The sequence below is a fragment of the Pelmatolapia mariae genome, linkage group LG16_19, assembly GCF_036321145.2.
Source record: "Pelmatolapia mariae isolate MD_Pm_ZW linkage group LG16_19, Pm_UMD_F_2, whole genome shotgun sequence".
In the NCBI taxonomy this organism is placed as follows: domain Eukaryota; kingdom Metazoa; phylum Chordata; class Actinopteri; order Cichliformes; family Cichlidae; genus Pelmatolapia; species Pelmatolapia mariae.
In genome coordinates this window covers 9600610-9620716 of record NC_086241.1, presented here as the reverse complement: position 1 = coordinate 9620716, position 20107 = coordinate 9600610, and the positions used below count along the sequence as shown (strand labels likewise).

Here is a 20107-nt window from a genome sequence, read left to right as displayed (position 1 = left end):
TGAAAGGAATGCAAACACACATCAAAAGAGGCCCTCTCATTTTGAAGATTTCCAGGCTTTGCTCTTCTTACTTTCTTCCTTCCTATCTTTCAGTGAATGCAATCCGTATGCTGGTAGGCTCTCTTTCCTGGCAGCGCGCACACACACACAGTCAGTTTCTCACACCAACTGCTGTCCCACACTCTGCTCACTTGGCAAACAAGGGACAGGCGGATAAGTGAGGTCTCCAGCCCCTATGCCACCTGCAGACCTCTCTGCTCAGGTTTCTGACGGTGACACTCATGCAGGTTAACAAAACAACTAAAATGAGCCAAAATATGGTTTTGTTTTACATATTTTTGGATCTTCATCACACATTTTGTTTTGGAGCCATGACTAAGATTAAAGACTTTTGATCTTTTTTTGAGGTATTTTAGACTTTGGATTGTATACTACTCTTCATATTTTCTTATTTGTCACCTTTAACATCTTTAACCCTTATGAGTACCTTCTGATCTGCCATCTTTTTGGTTCAGGTTTGCTTACATTTAGGTGACTAAGCCTGTTAGATTAAAGTTGTCCTATGACAGGGATAATTCACATAAGCTGAAAAAACTGCTAAACCATTTTAAGTTTGCTTAACTAAAAAACATGAAGTCAGCTCCATAGCGTGACCAACGGTGGATAGCACTTTTATTTCTTGTTACCGGGACGATGTCCCACATTTGTATTGGCTCTACTTTACAGAAGTCAGAATACTTGGCTCTAACAAGAAACATGCCGCTCAAAAAGAGACTTGCAGATGTACGGATGCATTCCTATTGAAACCTAAAGATGGTTACCAGACAGAACAGCAGCTCAAATAACGGCTGAACAACTACTGAGACAGAAAATGGGAAGACATGGGTGAAGGAAGACTATTTTATAAGAATCTTTCACGTATGCTTACTGTATTTACTTAATAGTCAATCTGGGGGAAAAAAAAGAATCCATTTGTTTTTTAGTTATGACCTTTTTGACCAATCTGTATTCTGCATAGTTTGTTAATTACATTACATATAACCTCTTACCATATTAGGGTGTTTCACATTGTCCCACCCACATTTGGTTTGTTGGGATCTGATCACCACCCCACACACCGTATGCTAGCATGCTTTCAATAAAGCTGGCTAGCTTGGATCGAACTCACAATCTTTTAAAATGCAGTGACACACAATGACCACTAAACCATCTAACTGATGCCTTGATAATTGTATAATTTATATTTTTACTTATTTAGTCTCTGTAGGAAGGAATAAGTTTCATGTTATTTTTAGGTTACGTAGGAATTCTTCAGCTGTCAGATCTAATTTACAGGTAGACAGGTGTACGGTGCATGGAAGGGAAGTGCTGGTGACAGGTTCACCGCAAGTTTCTTTTTTCACTGTGCTTCAGTTGCATCCCCTCCGTGTTCAGAGAGCTCACGGCAAAATTTGGACATAAAAACATATGGTTTCCCTCTCTCATGGCCAGCTCTAACCACCTTGGCTGGACTTTCTCTTTGACTCTGCGACAGTTTCATAAGTAACCTTTAATTTAACTTCCCAGATGTTCTCTCCAGGAGAGCATTTTTCACTTACCAAATGCTTCCTTCCTGAGACTATTCAGCTCATTTTTGGTCTTGGCTGCAACACTACCTAACAGTAAAATGGCAGTCATTTTTAAACCACACTCTAAAACTTTCACCTTTGGTTCACCACATTTGAGACTGTATTCAGGCAAATGTCCATTGCTTAAATGTTTTAACTTTTTGATTTCTGCATGATGTTTTTGGTGCCAGAGTAAAGAACATCTATAGGTCATGGTCATGTAAAAGTAAAGTCATGGGGTAATGACCCCCACTCAAAGGGCTTATTTGCAGATATGCTTGTTAGGTACTAAATCTTGAGATTATGTGGAAAAGTTACCAAGTATTATACCTTTATAGTCATAATAACCAATACCAATAAAACGGGTCACTCAACTGCGTTGGCCCTCTTTCTCCCAAGAGTTTATTTCACTTGAATTTATAGTTTTGGCTGGGTTTGCAGCCATGGCAGCATGCTATTTTCAGTGATAAATCTCTAAAAACCCAACAACAGTTCATCATTTAAGAACTAAAAAGCCAACATTTCCCTTAAAAGTTGGTGGAGACCGAAGATCAAAGGTAAAACAGGATAAGACTGAACTTTGGGATGACCACTGAATGGTAACGTGGCTCAGTCTGTTATCTGTATAAGAAGGCAACTGTAGTCCACCATATAAAATTAAAAATATGAAAACATGTCAGAGTTGTGTTTTTTCTTTATTCTTCCCCTATGTAGCTACAAATCTGTTACAAACAAAAAAACAAAAAAACCTCTTCGGATACAATATTACAAATATTTGACATCATGCAAAATGCAGATGTCTTGTAAAACGGAAGATGTGCACTTGGTACCTTTAAAAAAAAAAAAAAAACTAAACTCCTTTCATAACTCCATAAAACTACTTCATGTGGTTGATGTTGTTGTGGCAAAATCTGTACCCCATCAGTGCAAAACAGTCTGTATCAGACTAGGAATGTTTTTGTTGACAGATGATATGCCAAAATGGACGGCGACTACAAAGACCTTTGGGAAAAGACAAGTTTAGACTAGGACAGGACACATTCTCCATGGGTGAATCACTTCTGTGTGGAGAAATGTCTCCCTTTGAGGATTTGAAGCTCAGGTCTGAAGGATCATGAAAGCAGTTGACAGCAGCACGTTATCCATTAGTCTGATTCAGAGGTCGAAATTACCACAGGCTGCCTCACATGTATAGATTCAGGTCAGTCAAGCAGAAAGGGGACGATTGCCACAATATGCTTTCTCATTGCCAGGGTGAAGGTTGTTTTAAGGGTTAAGCACTTAACTTGACTGAGCTACTTTAAGATCTTTGCTTTAAGAGCAATTTAATGTGCAGTGAATCAAAGGAAACCTGCAAATAATTTCTTATATCAATTAAAACCACTATGGCTCATATGTGTGAGCCCTGTTTTCAATCACAGGCATGTAAATCAGGGATTACTGAACTATTTTCTCCATCGCATTCCATGTTTGTATGAATCTACTATCCATTCCAAATGTTTACAATGTGCACAATACACTGGGGGAACCAAATCCCTCACCAAAGACCAAGCATCCAGTGGATTGCAGATCATACAGAGTAATGAGAAGCTAACAACTGATGTAATATAAAAGGCATCTAAAACAGCAGAGAGAAAAAAGCCCTGTGGATGAGTTCTTACTCCACCCCCGAACCCGACCTTTCCTTCTAGTAAAGGCAATATCCTGTGGTTGATCTCTTTGTCTCTCTCAACCAACAGAAAACAGATGTGGAGCTCGTGGCCTATATAGTACACGGTCACCAGCTGGAGGGGAAGCTACATGGATGTGATTTTTTTTTTTTTTAATGGTCCTAACACTGTCAAAGGCAAAAAAAGACTTTGCCGCAAATTTAGGTGTCACTCACATTCTTACATTTTCTTCCTGTTAAAAGAGAGTTTTTCTTTCCCACTGTCACCAAATGCATTCTCAAAGTCAGCCTTTGATCGTTGGGGTTTTCACCATGTTATTTTATATAATATATTGTATGTAAAACACCTTGAGGTGACTGCTGTTGTGGTTTGGCGCTATATTAAAAAACTGAATTGAATTGTTTTGATCTCTATTGGATGATTACATGAAAAAGGGACAAAAAAATATTTTCCACACATTCTTCTGCTGTGCAACCTTACACCTTAGCTGCAAAGTGGGAATGCTTTTATTTTTGCAAGTATTTATTTTTTTGCAAGAAGAAATGTCACAGGACTGCCAAATTTATCACAATTCACGGAACAACTGTGTTCGCGCCAAATTTCACAGCAAGTTATTTTTTTTTTAACATTTTCAAGTTATTTTAGTTATTTAGTTATTTTCAGAGAGTGATCCGTATGGCAGAACGCTGCTGCAGGACTGCTCTCCCTTCCCTACAGGACATTTACGTCAGGAGATGCTGGACTAGAGCAACTCAGATTTTGAAGGACCCGTCCCATCCCAGCAAAGAACTGTTCCAGCTTCTGAAATCAGGCAGAAGGTTCTTTACACCCTCCTCACGCAATGTACACAAGCTGTAAATTTCCAGATTGTTTTATTTTATTTTATTTCTATTTATATAATGTACATAACCCACCCACTTGCTGCACATAATGTCCTCCTTGTATATACTCATTCACTGTATATAAAGTTCTGTCTGTCTCTCTCTTTTTTTCTTTGCACAGTCGAGGAGTGTATCAGGTCACATTTCACTGCGTGTTACACCTGTATAACCATGCATGTGACAAATAAAGAATCTTGAATTGAATCTTGAATCTTTTAGCCAGTGTGGCCCCACCACACTGGTCTACAACAAGCATGCAAATCATTAATCAAACCATTAAATGATAAGCTGACAAGTTAGAAAGTTCTCATTGCTTACATATCTCAGCTGAATGAAGCTGAGCTGAGTCTGTATCCATGTAATGTGTGTTTTAAGTCCCAGCTGTCACTGGTGCCACCATGCACACCGCTGAGTCGTGCCTCCCTCTCTGAAGCATTTGGCCGGGGGTCATTCATCCTAAACGTGCTGTTAGCACTCACTCTCGACCGCTCCAGCTGTCAATGGCCTCGACCGCGACATCAGCTAAACTGCCACTCTGCACGTCTGTGTTCGGACGCTCAAATGAGCCAAAGTTGGCATTTGCTACACTCAGGTTTCACTGTGGTGCGGCTTCCACATCGTTGCGGTGAGTTTAGTAGAAGTGTCTGATAGCTGACAGTCTGCATGTGTCTGCATCGGCCACTCATGCCAGCTGCTGCCAATTCACAGTCAAAGCTTTAGTGACAGCAGAGGGACTCCCATTGAAGTTTGCTGTGTATGTGTGTTTATGCAGGCATCCAAAGCAGCTGTCAAAGCGCATCTTCAGATGAGATCTTAGTTGACCGGTAACAGTTATCAGGACCTAAAGTGCATTTTAAATTTGTTTTTAAATATTTTCACTAAAACTAATAATTACACCATTAGCTGCTAATTTCCACACTCCCAGTTTGTATTGCAGACTTTCAGTTAGTTACTCAGACATCTCTTCTACTCCAGAAAGAGCCTCAAAACTTTCCAACTGTTCAGAAGCTGAGCTGTGGTTCTCGATTGATCCTTATGTGTAGAAATGGTAGACCGTCCCTTTTCTTGTGTGCTTTTATGTGGCTGCTTCAAACTCTAAAAGTACTAAATGTGTAGCTCAAGGTGAGCCAAATGGCACCGTCCTCTAAATGCAAGGATTAGATTTAGTGTTAGAAAAACCACTTTAATGAAGCAGCATTCTTTAACCTAGAGCGTGACCTTCATATGTCAGACCCGTATGAACAGTAACATGTGCTTTGCTGTTAAACAACCTTTTTCTGCCGTCTTCACCTGAATTTTTTCACCCTGGAATCCACTGCTGCCCTGCGACCATGTTTTGGCATTACCGAGTTCACGCTCAGAGCAGCCTGACATTACAGAAGTTTTGCATGTGAAACAAATTAGAACAAAAATGGGCCCTGAAGATAACACGGCGAGGTTTTCATCCTACTTTCTCTCTAATGAGCTGATTACAAAACACAAGCAGACCTCATTTTGGACCCAAGCCACAGAGAGAGAGGAGAGGATGGCAGCAACAGAAACGCCATGAGGGAGGAGGGGGAAGGTTTGGAGGAACTTGCTGAAGACAACCACATGTCTCTATATCCTAGCTCAACTCTGAGCTCCGACTCTTGTCTCCGGCTTCTATCTGAGAGGAGACTGTGGCCTGGCACTGAGTCAGCGTGATGTGGAATCTAATATTTCCCATCATATGGAAACGTAAGAAAAGGAGCCCGGCTGCCCTGCCCTTAAGGCTGCGTTGACTTTGTAGCTATGGGAGGGCCTGGTGTAAATCACAACTTACAAACTCCCTGCCCTCTCCCCTTCCCAACACAAACCCCAGAGTTAGGAGCACAAACAGATCCCCCTCCTCTCTCCCTTTGAGCACGATGGCTGCATTTCGCTGCGAGTGGCCTCTGCGCAAACCCCGATCTCTGCCTCTGCATCAGATTAGGGCCAACGGCAAACATCACAGACAATACTGCATTGTCTGTTAGCCTGTGTCAGTCTATCTCACAGCTCTCAACCACACAGAAAAAGCCTGCTGGGTGTTTAATGAGGAAGTGACAATGATACAGTGAAGGGAAATCAGAAATCCTCCTCATCAATGGCACTAACAGCTGATTACACAGCCAGTCAGGGGGGCAACATGGACTGAAGAAAGCATGCATGAGCTTGGAAACATTACTCTGCCTTCCCATGTGGTTTCCATTTGTTCACAATAAACAGGACACCATCATCAAGCAAGATGGCGCCTGTGTTTGGCTGTGCCGCTGCCTCCGTCCGTGTGTTTGTTTACTTTATATGTTATGCAAGTGTTCTTGCTACAGTTTTGTCCGGTGTCATCTCCCTTCGGATTTATGATCGCCATGCGTTACTGGCGATCAAATCAGCCATGGATAACTTTCAGAGTCAACGATACGACGTTGTTTTCCCACCACCGCTTGAGCGCGACGCAGCACCCGGTTTACCTCCACTCTTGCCGGTCAGCTCAATTTTGCTTCAGAGGCCTCGTCGGAGGAAGCGGGGGAAGAGAGCCGGCTTTCTTGTCCTGCTCCGTCGTCTTCGGAAAGAGGCAGATCTTCGTGGGCTTTATTCCTGGGCTGCTAGCGGTAAGATCCGCCTGAGACTTGTCGGAGCTGGATTAATCCCCACAACCCACTGTGTTTACCACCCAGGCTTCCACCTAAAAGCATGGAAAGCAATGCCTCATCGCGGCAGGAACCCTGTTTTGCTGCGCAGCTTACCGCATAGTACGAACTCTGTTCCTGGAAACCCTACCCCTGTCCCGGTGAGTCGTTAATGGATGTTAATTAATGCCCGCTCAATTGCCAACAAGTCTTATATCTTAAATGACTTGTTCTGTACGGAGAAGCTTGATTTTATGTTTATCTCTGAGACGTGGCAGCGTGAGAATGATTTCTCACATCTTTTAGAGCTGTGTCCCGCTGACTGTTCATTTCTCTGTGCACCTCGGATATCTCGACGAGGAGGTGGAACAGCGGTAATTTTCAAAAAGACATTCTTATGCCAGATGATCTCCTCTAGCTGTTACGACTCTTTTGAGATGATTATGATAAAAATTGGACGAGAACAGCCCATATATGGCATTTTAATTTATCGTCCACCTGGATCTGCTACATCTTTTCTGTCAGACCTACAAGAATTTTTAACTTCCACGATTAAACTGGGCAAGGTTATCATTGTTGGTGACTTCAACATTCATGCAGAGGACTCATCAAATAGTACCACTAAGGAGTTCCTGAGCATTATGGACTCTTTCAATTTTGTTTAACATGTATCAGGTCCTACTCACACAGCTGGGCACACTCTGGACTTGGTCTTCACCTGTGGTGTTTCCCTTGACCACATGAACTTAAATGATGTTTCTTTTAGCGACCATAAGTCAGTCTTTTTTAATGTATTGTTCAATTCAGAGTCTCTTTCCCAAAGCTTTATTAGGCGCAGGCGCTTCATTGATGACTCTGTCATTTTAAAGTTTTCTTCACTTTTTAATTTTAAACCTTCTTCTGACGAGGTTGACATCCTTATTAATTCTTTTAATGAACACTGTCTTGCCATTCTTAATCAGGTTGCTCCTTTCAAAACTAGTCATTGCACTGTTAGTTCCTGCACACCATGGTTAAATAATCAAACCCGTGGTCTTCGACGCTCCTGTCGAAAAGCAGAGCGTCTCTGGAAGTCCACTGGGCTGGTTGTCCATCGGGAACACTTCAAAGAACTTCTTCACTTATTTAATGAGTCAGTTAAAGAGGCCAGAGCCTCTTACTTCAATAATCTCATAAATCGTCATAAAAATAACCCAAGAATTCTATTTGATACTATCAATAGTATTGTTTCTCCTCCAACTCAGCATGCTGTGTTACTTTCTGATGAAGACTGTAACACTTTCCTCAATTACTTTGTAAATAAGGTGATGGACTTGAGATCCAAAATCTCCTCAAGTGCCTCCCCTTATGAAGATGCCCCTTGTTGTCCCGGGTCACTTACTTCTTTTTCTCCAATCACACTCAATGACTTAATTGCAGTAATAGGTAAAATGAAATCCTCATCATGCTCCTTAGATATATTACCTCCCTCTGTCCTGTCTGGGACTCTCACCAGCATTGGTCCCACACTACTATCCATCATCAACAATTCACTGAGGCAAGGCTGTGTTCCGTCCAATTTTAAACACGATGAGGTAACCCCTCTGTTAAAAAAACAGAATCTAGATCCTACCTCCCCTAGTAGTTATCGTCCTATTTCAAGATTGCCATTCATAAGTAAATTACTAGAAAAAAGTGTAGAAAATCAGTTCAGGTCCTTACTATGCCGATTGCAGATTTTTGACCCTTTTCAGTCTGGCTTTCAAAATCAGCACTCTACGGAGACCGCTCTCTTAAGGGTCCATAATGATCTACTAATGGCATCTGATGCAGGAAATTGTTCTGTGATCATTTTGCTAGATCTTAGCGCAGCCTTCGATACCATCGACCACAAAATCCTACTCAACAGGCTCAAGGTTTTGGCTGGTATATCTGGCACCGCCTTAGACTGGTTTTCTTCCTACTTATCAGACAGGACCTTTCTGTTAGGACTGATAGGTTCTCCTCTAACACTGCTGCCCTAACCTGCGGGGTTCCACAGGGTTCAGTTTTGGGTCCATTATTATTTTCTTTTTATATGCTTCCTTTAGCTGGCATTATTCAGTCTTTTAGTGACCTTTCTTATCATTTCTATGCCGATGACATTCAGCTGTATATGTCCTTTAAGCCTCATCAGCTGGATAGGCTGTCCACCCTAGTCCAGGCTTTAACTCAAATCTCTGATTGGCTTTCTAACAATTACCTTGTTTTAAACATGAACAAGACAGAGACCATGATCATAGCTCCTCCTGATCTATATTCTAAAATCAGTCAGGTTCTTGCCCCTTTCTGTTCTTCCGCTAAGCCAAATATTCGAAATCTTGGAGTAATATTTGACTCTTCTTTGGGCCTTGACTCACACGTAAAATCTCTGTCTCGTTCCTGTTTCTTTCATTTAAGGAATATTTCTAAACTGCGACATATGGTCTCCTTTGCTGAACTGGAAAAAATTGTCCATGCATTTGTGTCATCTCGTTTAGATTATTGTAATTCCCTGTTTACCAGCTTGGATAAATCATCTCTTTCTCGCCTCCAAGCTATACAAAACGCAGCAGCCAGACTACTAACTCGCTCTAGCAAGCGAGCTCACATCATTCCTATTTTATGTTCTTTACATTGGCTCCCAATAGATTTTAGAATTCGTTTTAAAATTATTGTTTTAACATACAGAGCACTAAATGGCCAAGCCCCAGATTATTTATCCAAGCTTCTCACAAAATACACTACTGCTCGCCGTCTCCGCTCACAGACTCAGAGTTTGTTGGTTGCTCCCAGAACACGTCTGAAGACGAAAGGGGACAGAGCCTTTCAGGCTGTGGCACCAAGGCTGTGGAACAGTCTACCTCTACAACTACGTTTGGTTGACTCTGTGGAATCCTTTAAAAAACAGTTAAAAACTTTACTGTTTAAACAAGCTTTCTGTTGACCAATGCCTTTTATATTTTTATATTTTTTAATTTACATTTAAATTCTATATTGTGTATATTGTGCATTTTGCTATTTATTGTTCTGTTTATTTTAATCTCTGTGTGACGCGCTTTGTGACTACATGTCTATGAAAAGCGCTTAATAAATAAACTTTACCTACTTACTTACTATCACTTTCTACAGACTCAAATATTTTAGGAAGACAGTTCGACTTAGTCTAAAGATGTGAAGTTCAATCTTTAACCTTTTTTTATTTGCAATACGCACAGTATGAGAATGCAAATGTCCAATTTTAGTCTGGATATTAAACACCTCGACAACATTTGATTGTGCCTGTGTAAAACCCCCCCAACTATTTCCTAAAGTGTGAACAGGTCAAAGGTCGACTATTTCTGTGTGCTGTGTGCTACATTTAATAAAAAGCAACTGTGGACAATATCTGAAGCTGATTCTCTGTAAGGGCTACATGTGCAGAAGAGTGCAGTGCAGTTTAGTTGCCAACTTTCTGTTTACATCTATAAATGCTAGCTACAACAGGAAGTGACCATATCTGAATGAAGTGGTAAGTTTTCATCTGATCATAGCTGAAATGCTTTGCAGTCTGCCTCTGTAGACTGTATGGGAGCATACAGACACAGTTACCTGCTAAATAAAATTCTAGAATTTCACTCTGCACCAAAACTGAAGCTTGGACTTCTTTGATATCTGTTAGTACAAATAACCGCACAGCAGCCATATTATTGGTCCAATAATTTCATTAAAAATGCTTCAAAAGGCTCCGGCAGCATAAACGCAATCCAGAGGTCCAGGTGAAAATTAGCTACAGAGACGGAAAATAATTTGCTGCTCTCATGTGAAGTTGGACATCACATGGACGTCTATGGGCACTAACAGACTGCTGGAGCCTCAAGTGGACGTTAAAGGAACTGCACCTGTTGATGTTTCCATGTTGGTTTTATTTTTCAGCTCTTGAGGTTACTGCTTGTAGCTGATACAGGCTAATAAGGTCTGGTAATTTACCATTTTTCTAACGGTCCAAGCCAGAGACAAACACTTCATCACTTAGTCACAGGACTAAATTAAAAATATTCAGTGTTCGGCTTAAAAAAACCCATCCAACCTGTCACTTTCCTTTGTCCACAGAGTTTATCTTGCGGTGAGATAATAGAATAAGTTTCACCACCCCACCCCCTCCCTCCCTTCCTGCAAATGAACTGACCTGTGGTGACCTGGGTAGGGTTTCCCCGTAAGACCCCCGCTCTGTGACCACCATTGTTCCTTTGTAAGCTGATAGACAATGATGATGTTAGACCTGAAACACTTTTGGGAAACCAGGCTTGAGATGAGTCAGTGGAGAAGCGTCTGTGAAGAGTTTGACCGGGCTGTGTGTTTGTCCACCACTGCTGATGATGACACATCGTGCATCACACCAAGTACAGTGTATACAAGAGTGGATATGTTTAAGTTTTCCTCCCTCTTTGGAGAGACTCGAGCTGGCCGAGGTAGAATTACATGACAGAGGAAGGCGATCGTTAGACCCTCAGTTTGGCTCAGTTTCCCTGAAACAACTTATTTCCGCTGCAATCGTGTTGAAGATGAAGGAGAAAGGCTGCAGTGATTGATGAGGTCAATTGGCCTGTAATGAGCTTGTCAGTTATTTTACTGCACAGCCCTTAAAACGGCTTGTTAAAACTACATTATCCTGCATTTTCACATGTGTTCTCACAGGCCATGTGTGCTCCTTTTGAATGTGGCGTGACCTCTGTTTCTGTGCCGGGATTCGAGTGCCCACTCGTACCCGCTCTAGTGTAAAGAGGAGGGAGCCCAGCCCGGATATGATGTGAGCCTCTTTAACCTCACGCACTTGAGTCAGAATTGAACGGGACGCCTCGAGGGGAGAGAAACAACAAGTGTTAAAACAAGCGGGGATTGTCCTGCACCGCCCGCCATGCCAGAAGCAAAGGAGACGGGATTGAGTGAAGGACTCTACACATGAATGTAAGCGGCCATCTCTCTCTTTCGCTCGCACACTTTCCCCTCCGTCTGAAGTGCAGGCTGACTGTGAAAGATCGCGGCGGCGGCGTGCAACGCTCACTGCCTTTTACTGCCGCTCTAAACGCCCATTAAAGTCTCATCAATTCATCCCTGCACATTTTAGTCCTCAGCACACCTCCCCACCCCGTCTGTCTGTGGGCTGTGGGCCTCACAGTGAGTCTCATCATCACCAAATCAGAATGTCTAACAGATTTCATTAATTACAATATCAGATATTTCTCACTTGGTCCACGTGTCAGCTTTGAGCTACACATTTCATTATGTTTTATTTTCTAAATCATAATCATTAACTTGGGCTCAGCAAATTGAAATAAAACAAACCAAATTAATTATTTTACAGCAGTTTTTTGTGATGGTGAAAATCAGTTGCTATATATTTAATCCCTGCATACAACCTTATACTAACACACAAACACACATCTTGCTCTGTAAGAGGTGTGTGATCGCACTCATCATCCCCTCAATAATGTAAATATTTAACAACTATGGGTGCTTTAGTCTTTTAAAAGAGAAAGAGAAACTGATAATGAAACTGATGCTGATATCATGTTTTCTATATTTTTAAAAAAGCACAATGGCCGTGACAGACGTGAAGACAGAATTGTGAGTTTCCTGATCTTTTTCACACCTCAAATTTCAAATCCAATCACTTATTTTTTTAAAACAGCACACCACACGGCGTGAAAAAGAGGGAGAAATAAAACCATAACAGCCACGTCGATATGATAAGCAGAAGAACTCAAGGAAAATATATAAGTGGAAATGGCATAAAAAAAACCCATTAAAGACTCAGAATGGACAAAAATCCTGAGACACCACAGGCTGAAGTGACAACAAATAAAAACAGAAAGTCATCTTAAGTTGTCAGTTATGGGACTCTCACAGAGACGGTTGCCTCAGGTTTTAAGGCGTGCTCAGAGAAGATTTTAGCAGGATGACTAAAAGCTGGTTTCAAACCAAGCTTCTCCAGAACCTTACAGAGGATCATGCGTGCTGCCTCCTCCACGCTCTGTTCAGGCAGCTCACTCACCTAAAGCACACGGAGTGTGAATGCATCTGAAGCTGAGTATTTCCTGCTTTACGCTCAGACTGGTCGATTATTCAAATATTAAAATTTCACTTAGATTTGTCTTCCAATCATAATGAAAATCATGTAATCAACAAAAAATCTGTTTGATTAATTTTCTCTTTAAAGATTAAATCTTTTTTGCGCACCTACAGTAGTGCGCTTTCACCTCTCCCTAAAAGCTTAAATCTAATCACTGTTTAGTTCAGCTCAAGCCAAGATAGTTCAAAACACCCTTTGGTCAATGAGATCAGCAAGAAATAAAAGTTTTAAAAGGAAGGATGTTGTCTGCAGCAGATTAGGTTTTAGCTTCAGCTCTTAAATTTTAGGTTCTTGGGCCTAAAGTTCAACTTAAAAATTTGAACTTGAACTGAAAATATCTCACCCTGACTCGGTCCAAAATTAATGTGTGAAAAACAACTTTGCAAAGCTGAGCAGGGAGAACATGACTCACGATTTTCTATTTACATTTAGTTTATCAGTCAGGGAAAAGAGCTGCAGCTGGTGACGGACTGCCTGTCAGGAGCCTGGAGGACATTTCCCGGTAGCCCGAGGTTCATTTTGGCTCGCTACGAACTCGAACGGTAATAAAGCAACAGGCAGGAAGGAGTTAACAGGCCTTTCACAACCAACTCATCAAGATCGACTCCCGCTCTCGCACACAGACTCTCTCACTACCATGTCCACGACGCTCAGGCGTGCACATGCTTCTGCTCCTCTGCCAGTAATGTTTACGTTTTTGCCAAAAGAAAATGAAGGGAGGAGGAGAAGAGAGAGAAAAGAAGAAGAAGATGAAAAAGGCCCAAAGATGCAGTTACAGACTGAAATGACAGTCTGAGGCCAGCTCAGTGAAAACAGGAGCAAAAACACACACACACTCTGAATATATGGGTGTAGATCTCAACTATTTTTCATAATCCTTTAATATAATCATTTGAACAATTTAACTCACTTTTGTATTTTCATCTGCTTTTAAAAATAAAATAAAATCAAGTAATTGTTTTGTGTCGATTAGCTAATATCGCCAGATTCCTCTTGACTCTTTTTATTGGTGCCTCCACAGCCTTGGAGTTGAGTTTTCTAATCCACATAACTTTCCAAAAGAGGTGTCTAGCACCTGTTCGATCAGCATACTGTTATTACATATCATATGCTGTAACAGCAAAAAACAACATTTTTGAAATATTGTCATTTTAGAAAATTTGACATGTATTGAAGTATTGATTTATTAACACTCACAATACAGCCTTTCCGTGGAACTCCCTACACTTGTTTTTTTCAGTGCAGATCATTGGGGGGGAAAAGAGACAAAAGGCATAATAAACATAAAGATGAATTGGACACCTATTTTTTTTTCTCCACGTCCCAACTTCCATGGCTATTCTAAAAATTGTAGCCTAAATGGAGTCAGATTGTCAGCCTAAATTGCTTTTTCATTATTTATTTTTCTCCTGCCGATCTACCACCAACAGCCAAGCATCCACGCATTCATCTTCTGGAGGTTCTGTACACTTTCTGGATTATAATCTGGATTACAATCAACTAACTGAAGTGATTGAAGGCACATATTCAAAGATTTGATGGCCAAGTGCTCATCAGTACGTCTGCAAAGTGTTGTCTGACGCTCCCTGCAGCAGTTCAGGGGTTTACACGGCACTTAAGGGAGCGAGCAGCAGCTATCCTTCATCCACAGCAGCTAAATTCCAGTGCAAACATTTTTCCGCTCAACCACAGAGGCCTCAGAAGCCCCACACACACACACACACCCCACAGCTACTGCATCCTGACGCTGGCCGCACTTTGTGCCATCACGAGGTGACAGGCCACTGAATGGCTTCATTGGTACAGTGCAGACTGTGAGAGGCATTCTCTCTCTGTCTTTCAACTTTTGAGTTTACTCAGCAGGAGTGAGTGGTTGTGGTGTTGGAGAAGGAGGAGGAGGAGGGTGGTGGTGGTGGTGGTATAGGGGTGCTCCTCCCCCTCCTCAGAGTCACTTCACCCTCCAAACCCTCCTTTCTGCCCCTGTACGCTAGACTTCATCGGTATTTGCTTTAAAAAAAAAGAAAAGAAAAAAAGAAAAGTACCCCCTCCTCCTCTTCTTCTTCTTCTTCCAACACACACACACCTACACACACACACACACATTGACTCCTTTACCAGTATCTGGTTCATTAAATTTTCTGCAGACTTCCAAAAAAGACACACACACACACACACACACACACACACACACACACACACACACACACACACACGCACACACGCACACACACACACACAAACACAAACAAAACAAAAACAAAAAAAAACAAAACAAGAAGCAGATCAATAAAATGGGGCCTGTGTGAAACGGGGGCTTCAGCAGCACACGGGGGCTGTGGAGATGAAAGTGACATGGCCACTATAGGGTCTATGAACGGCACAGAGCGGAGCCCCCAAACTGAGGCTGAATGAGCTGAATAGGCTCATCCATTCTTCCCTCCTTTCACTCTCCGCAGGCCTGAACTGTTGGAACTCTTCATTCCTCACAATAGCCAAACGCACTAAAACTTTTTCTTTTTTCTTCTCATGCAAATCACCTCAGCCCTGACCGCCAGTGTCATCATGTGGAGCGGAAAACACACATGAACCTTCTCAGTTTTTAAAAAAGGATCACAAATGCTGGCATCATCTGAACCTTTAAAAAAATCTAAAAATTCTTTAGAAAAAGCTTCATTTTGGCCTTAAAGTCCAACAATTTCCCAATTTTCCTAAATCTGTGTCTCATTAACATACAAATAAATAAATAAATAAATAATAATAATAAAGCAGATTTTCAAATGTGACTTAAAAAAATTCCCACCAAAGACGGGGCTTCTTTCCCACTAACATTTAGGCCAAAGCAAGTAAGAAAAAAGGGGGACTCATAAAAGTCCACCCATGACTTTGGAGATCATTAGCAGCGCCTGTTAGATAGGAGGGAAAGCCAACAGCAAATATAGCTGCTAAAGGGTCCCACAAAGGCGTGAAGTGTTTGTTGACTGCTCAGGCTGCAGAGCAAACAGTAAACTTTGAATCTTTCAACAATAAGTACACATCTCCCACAGTCCCAGGCACTGATGTGTCCACGCTGCTGCTGCATTCCTCAGCTCGCTGTTTGATTTTTGCTCCTTTGTACCATTACAGGATTAAAAAAGTGGAGCGTGTGGCTGACATCAGAATAACTACAATGAAGCAGGAAAAAAATATATATCAAAGGTTATTTTTGCTTGAAATAAAACAAATGAAAAGAAGATAAAAAAAAATACAGTCGACTTTGGGTATATTAGTGCTGAACTGTGAAAAGTGAAGCAGGAGGATTGGCGCCGGGTATTCTGATCACATCTCTTCCCATATGGATCAAGTTGCAGGAGCAAAAATTTTTTGGATTCCTGTGTCAGATAAGTTCAAAGTGCAAATGAGATGTGAAGCTGCCCTAAAAGCTTCATCTGCCGCTGACACGCAAGGCAGCCGAAACAGAGGAAGAAGAGGAGGAGGAGGAACAGCAGTGAAACACTTTCTAACACAAGAGAGGGAAAAAAACAGCAACATTAAAGCGACTCCCGTCAGCATCAGCACGAACTTCTCCTACCTTCACTGACGTCTCTTTTTCTCTTCGAAGCTCTTCCAGCTCCGTGTTTTTGCCGGGGGGTGGGGGGTGGGGGACTGTGCCAGGAGTCGAGATTCCCGTAAACTAGAACCGAGCTGGCACCAGCACTGAGCGACGCTCTCCAGGCTGGACGCAAAACTCCATGAACCGAGTTAAGAAAAGTTTGGAAAGCCGCAAAGTTTGCGCGACATTACACTCCTCTCTCTCTCGATCTCTCTCTCTTTCGTCTCCTCTGTCCCGATTCAGAGCGCAGTGTCTAACTTTTTCTTACAATCCATCTTCCTGAAGAGGTGCGCTTGTGCGTGCGTGCGTGCTGTGCTGTGCTGTGCGCGCTCTCAACTAACTAACCTCATGCTTAAGTTTCTTCCTTGACGTGCGTAAAAGTTTGGAAGCAAACGCGGTTTGTGTGCGTCTCACGGCAGTTGTTGCAGAGACATGCGGTGCTGTTGAGATCTTCAGACTGCTGATCTGTTTTCAATCCGACCCCCCTCCTTCTCTCTCTCTCTCTCTCCCCCCCCCCTCACCATCCCTCCTCTTCTCTCACTCCCCGTGCTCCCTGGTGAGTTGGGCCATTTGCTGCACCAGATGGGCCGGGCTAACTCAATCCAGCAGTTGCAGAAGGCAGGGGAAAAAAAAGTTAGCTTAAGTTTCAGTTATTGCCAGGTTTTTCACAGGCTTCATCTTTAAGCGTGTCTATCTGAGCCGGGTTTAGACTTCACGCTTAAAATGCGCAAATCTGCATCAGCTGGAGCGCTGATGTTGGAAAAGAAATAAGCGCCTGGTAATTTTCCCTTTTGGGAGCAGTGATTTCTTTGAGTGGGTGGACACATTATCAAAGCGCTCTTTTATCATGAACAAACCAAACGCACATTCAGCAACAGATACATCCACAACCTGTAGTTCCAGTCACAGCTTGTTGATTTAAAAAGTAGACAACAGGCAATCTTCATAATTCATGCTTTGTTTACTTCCATGGAGGCTTTTTCATCTTGGTTGGAACCTTTTATTGAGCGGTGCAGCGGGGGCAGCACGGTGCGGACAAACGGCATTTATGATGTGATGCATGTACAGTAGATTTCACCTCACATAACCCAGCCAGTGGCAGAGCGTTCAAAGGCTCATTTTGTGGTTCTTTTTTCAAATTATTAGATGTTTTTTTTAAGGAAAGTGACGATGTGGAAAGAGGAGACAGAAACTGAGGGAAGCCAGGTCCACTCTGCACAAGTGCGCAAAGTTTACTTTTAATCAAATCTGAATTTAGCTGAAGAGTAAAAAGACTGAACTCTAAATCCTGCTTAAGTACAGATTCATGATAAAAGAAATAAATAAAAAATACCCAAAGTATCCAAAGTAGAAGGCCTCAATCTTAGAATATATACCCCAGCAGATGTTTTTCCATGTGAGCACCACTTTAATGCTGAAGTGCCTCATGGTGAAGCTGATTTACTGACTTTATCAGCCACAAAATGCCAAGGCAGCATCTTTTCTGTTAAAAAAGAGGAACATGGCTCCCATGAAGGTGTCACATGGTCTGTAAAACGTTTAGATGACACAGAAACATGAATGCAGGACCCAGGGCTTCCCAGTGGGACACTGCTCAAAGTGCCACATTGGCATCCTTTCCCCAAGTTCACACCATGCAGCACCTGACCATCCACATAATGCAAAAGAAAATGAGATCCGTGCTCCAGCTCGCCTCCTCACGTTCCAGTCTTAAGTGAATTTGCGTTTAACACAGGCTTACCAGAAGTTGCAGAGCTCTGTGCATTCTGACTCTTTCACACATGGAGCATGGAAAATTTCAGGAGAATCAGTAGTCCTTTTTCACAGGCAGGACATAGTATTACTACAGTAAGTGCCTGTGTGGTTTAGGTGAAGCTGCCTGATGGAGCAGTTAATGAACCAGGTTATTAGCTGCTTTATTCGCACATCAGTGCACAGACTTTGTACCAGGTATCTTGCAGGTTAAAGTCTGAAGAACACTCGATCCATCAGCATCAGCCTTGTCAACATTTCTAAAAGTCCTGTTTTTAAAAAGCTGGTTGCTGCAGTGAATGTGTGAAAACAGAAATTATATATATAAATTCATCAGTTTTCCCTTTCAAATAAAATATAATAATAACTGAATTTTTGTGTCCTCTCTGCAGTCTGTGCAGACCATCAAGTGGGTTGTTCCCTGTCTCCACCAGTCTGCATTTGGAAATGTCCCCAAGCAAGATACTGAACCCCAAAGCTCCTGATGCATGCTTTGCGTCAGAATGTGAGTGGCAGTTAAAAAGTGCTTGAAGTGCAGCGCGTGTGTGAAGTCTGAGTGGATAGTAAGAGTAGAAAAGTGTTACATAAATACCAGTTTACCAATGAGCTGTCCCCACTCATGACATAGTCACATACAACACTGCACAAATGTCTTGAGCTGCCACTCATTTCTTCATATTTCACTCAGAAAATGGAGCAAAAAGTCCAGCAGTTTATCGCATGCTTATGTGTTTCTATGTGTTTCCACTTTGAAACATGTGCAAACACACATGGAAATACAGAAAACGAGGCAAAAACAGAGTGTGTACAATTCTAATGAGCCTGAAAGACAATATTTAGTATGACTGCCTTTACAACACAGCCTGAACTCTCTTAGGTAGCTTTCTTGCAATTTCTGTAAGTGGTCTTCAGGAATGGTTGTCTAGTTTTCTCAAAGAAAATCTAAAGCGATTTTATCAATGTTGACTGCCTTTTATTCTGTTTTCTGTCAAAATGGTTCCACACAGAGACCCTCAAATGAGAAGAGTTGCTTCAGTGGGGTCCAGAATGTGGGATTGTCATGTGGTTCATATAGATTTCAGATAGTTCCCGGAAGTGCTGTGCAGGGATTTGGAATATGTGAATATAGGGAGGCAGAGCTCTTCTTTCAGGAATTAGTCGTGAATAAAAACATTGAAAAACAATAGGTGGTAAAGCCAAAGTGAAGTGCATGTAGTTAGATCTCTGTATATAAATTAATAAAATATTAAAGCACTAACATTAACTGCAAGTATTAACAAACCTTTAACTGCAGTCTTGACATAGTTGAGCTGATCATTACAGTGAGAAATCCGGCTGCTTTTCATTAATGTAACATAATAAATATTTAAAAATGATTTATTACCTAGCTGCCAGTTTTTTTCATGGTGGTTTAAGTCGTCCTGTGATAACTAACATGATGATAAGTGTGTCTACAAGTGTGTCTACAAGCTAATATTTAACTTGGTCAACGCAACAAGGTCAGATTTTGAAGCTTTTTTTTTACTGATTCCATAATGTTAGATGAAATACTATTAACATAAATTAATTCACCATTAATTATATGTTCCTGGTTATTATTATGTTTGCTAACCTAATCTGGCATCAACTATCATGCCCAAAATCTACAAGTGAATTTGATTTCATTCATTAAACATTAACATTAAACATTTTTTAAAAGTGCATTTTAAACTTCTGTGTCACTATCTCTATGGCATGGGTTGCATATAGTGCTAACTTCTGGGAGCTATTGCAAGATTTTTGAGGTGCCATTGCTGTATATTAAAAAACAAATAAATACCTGGATGCAATCACTCATCCCTGCGACTTCTTGACTGTGAGCTGACTGCA

The 20107-nt window shown here is 41.6% G+C and overlaps 1 protein-coding gene across 1 annotated transcript in view; it reads right to left on the bottom strand.

The window, feature by feature from the left end:
• Positions 1-16926, bottom strand: part of gli2a (GLI family zinc finger 2a) — an 87925-nt gene extending 70999 nt beyond the window's left edge. Inside the window, exon 1 of the mRNA XM_063499370.1 lies at positions 16466-16926. The gene's annotated coding sequence lies outside the window, so the exon portion shown is untranslated. The remainder of the gene's footprint in view (positions 1-16465) is intronic.
• Positions 16927-20107: the final 3181 nt, after the last annotated feature.